The 3,007-nt window shown below is 35.3% G+C and overlaps 1 long non-coding RNA gene across 1 annotated transcript; it reads left to right on the top strand.

The window, feature by feature from the left end:
* Positions 1 to 666: 666 nt before the first annotated feature.
* LOC110109047 lies at positions 667 to 2,564 on the top strand. Its single transcript, XR_003699822.1, has 3 exons — positions 667 to 725; positions 893 to 1,036; positions 1,138 to 2,564. It is a non-coding gene; the product is annotated as an uncharacterized LOC110109047 (long non-coding RNA).
* The last annotated feature ends 443 nt before the right edge of the window (positions 2,565 to 3,007 follow it).

Raw genomic sequence — 3,007 nt, 5'->3', positions numbered from 1 at the left:
ATAGTATTTATAGATGGGGATTTGCATGGAAAATCAAAGGAGCAAAGTAACAGCTATGCAAATCAGTTCATGATTTTCCAAATCTCTTGAAAATAATCACCTGATTCTTTTCAGTTATACATATCTCATAAAAAATTCCAATTAAATCTGAATGAAGAAGGAGATCTCTTGATACATCCACCAATCAAATTCTCTTTTATTTTAGAAAGGAACTTTTTCTTCCACCAAATTACCAACCGCTACATGCCAATTATTGCAGTCTTTGGATTGCCAGTAATCCTGATGAGTGGTAAGAACTGTGTCTGCTGAAGTGTCAACAGTTGTAACTATTCCTCCAATAATTATTCTATTCGATCGCAAACATTTATGACTGATATATCTTGTGCTTAAATCGTCTGAAAGTATTTCAATCCATTAAAAAACTCATCATTCTTCCTTTAAATTCCATCTGCTTTTCAGAAAGCTGAAAAATATTATTGTTTTATCAGAGGAAAACATATCTTATATAATTTCATTAGTGGGCCAAAGGTAACCACGATTCTCTTTGGAAGGTATCCAATTCTTATGGTCATTGTATGCACACGTATTATGCATGATATGATCACTTAAATTAATACACTGTAACTTGTTTTCTTCTTTTAGTATGTATATATAGAAGACTCGGCTAGTGATAAGAACAAGCTGGCAGTTTTTTTTCTAAAAGATATATAGAGGCCTCTTTTAGAGTAAGTGAGCTCTTTCGTCCAATTCCTCTTTGTTTATTATTGTTTTGTACTGTAGAAAGTGATGATCCACTTTATATAGCATTGTACTCTTCCTTCCACCTTATTAAAGGTTCATACTTTTTCTGTTTCAATGCAAGCTTGGAAGATCATTAAAGTTTCTTTTGCAGACAGCTGAGAAAAGCAAATTGTGAAGCTTTGCTCAACTGATTAAGAGAATTTCTTCAGTTACAGGCCTTTGTTTGAAACATTTTATGGAGGAATCAAGGAGAGTATCATTCACTTTTAATAATACTTTGGTTCCATCTATCTTTGTAAGTGCAATATTTGTGTACATTAATTAATCTCAGTAGTTTCTGAGGAGATTTACATGGTTCTCAAATTTTGTTTTCTGGTTGTTTCACTTTTGATGTAGAATAGGAGATTGAATGCAGTAAAAGTTGAAGCGAAAGCTGGGAAGGTGCAGAAACCAGGGAAGTCTGTAGAGAACCATACCTCTGAAGTTCCTAAAAGTCCAAATCAAGCTCTTGAATTTCTCTGTCGAAGCTGGAGCCCCGCATCATCTGAGTTCTTTGATCTACTCTCATCACAAGTAAGAAGAGAATAAACTATGGAAGTTTCCTTTATATTTCAGCAAAGTTTTACAAGTTACTGTTTATTCAATACAAGAATACTGACACTTGGGACTAATCTTTGGGTTGTTTATCCTTGATCGATGTAAATTCATGTGTTTATTCTTATTACTCACGTGCTTAGTTATGTGCTTCCGTTTTTATATATTATCTGAAATACAGAAATAGAACCTTATAAGTAAAATTAAAAAAAAAATGGACCCTGTCGATTGTAAATATTTGAATGTTTTTTAATGACAGAAACTTCTGCTTGTCTAGAAAAATTATTAGTGTTGGGGCTTCCATAGCTCAGAAGCATGCATTCCTGCACAGAATTAATTAACTCTAAAACCTAAGCTTTGAAGGTGAGACACTAGGCTCAAGAAAGATGGTGAAGGTCATGTCATTAGGCGGTGGTAGATGCGTGGCTGAAAGTTGCTTATTCTGTGCAAACACGGAACGGTTCTTCTGTCTGGTTCTGCGCTCAGATACTAAGTAGTACCAAGGTGTATTTCTTTGGATATCATGGCACTTTTTTATTGGTCTCTGGACGGTCCAGACTCTGCACAGAATAAAAATTCGGCTCAAAGGCTCTAAGGTGGGATTAATTATTATGTGCGAACGCCGTCAAGAAACTAATCAGAATACGCCACGTCATCCCTTGCTGGCTAACGCGGATCGGTACTGCTCAGTACCGCAGCTCAGTACTACTGACGTGGTGTCCGGACGACGTTTTGCATCCGATCTCCACACATAATAATTTCTCCTAAGGTGGTGGAGCACTGGCAGTGAGGGGAGGTGAAAGAGCTTATAAAATGGCTGAAAGAGAATTTTTAAGGGTAAAAAGTTCATATTATGGATGTTGGGATCCATTTTAAATTTCAAGGGGTGGAGCAACTTATGATTCTTCCATTGCAAGTGGAGTCTCTTGTGCCCAAAAGGTGAGATCTGCTATAAAAGAAATTATTATGTGCTGATAGCGGACATAAAGGTGCATCTGTTGGCCAACTAAAAAATGACCCATGACTGCAAAAAATATTTCCCATTTTCCATCTTAGAAAAGGAGTCAATGAAAGAATTACTCAGTGCGGACTTCGGACAGCATCCGGAGACCAATCAGAATGAGCCATGTCACTTTTTTGCTTGGTACCGGTGGTCGGTATTGCTGTGTACTGGATGACGTGGCGCATTCTGATTGGTCTCCGGACCGTCCGGTGTCCGCACAGAATAATTTCACGCATCAATGGGGCTTTCCTTAGTTGGAAGGCAGACACAATGCTATCAATTTATCATTTAAATTGATTCAGAATGACTTAGGCCTCTTCATATCGTGGTCAATTTCTATAAGAGTAATAGTTCAAAATAGTCTTCCAACTATGGATAAATGTACGATTTAGTCTTAGAGTTTTACATGGTCTCATTTTAGTGCTTTAATTTGATTATTAGAAATTGAGTCAATTTAGCCTTAAAGTCTAAAATAAGAGTTAAATTTAACTACAAATTTAAATATGAAGAATATTTTAGATATTACAAGTGAATTTGAGAGTAAATTGCTTACATTGTTCTATTTTATCTTTCAATAAATTATAGTATATATAGTTAATCTAGTAAATAATAATAGTGAATAAATAGTAAAAAAAATTATATTTTTAAAAGCAAAATCTAATATTGTCC

This window comes from Dendrobium catenatum, unplaced genomic scaffold (genome assembly GCF_001605985.2).
Source record: "Dendrobium catenatum unplaced genomic scaffold, ASM160598v2 original_scaffold_213715, whole genome shotgun sequence".
Taxonomy (NCBI): domain Eukaryota; kingdom Viridiplantae; phylum Streptophyta; class Magnoliopsida; order Asparagales; family Orchidaceae; genus Dendrobium; species Dendrobium catenatum.
The sequence above is the reverse complement of the archived record's forward strand: the minus strand, read 5'-3'. Positions and strand labels throughout refer to the sequence as shown.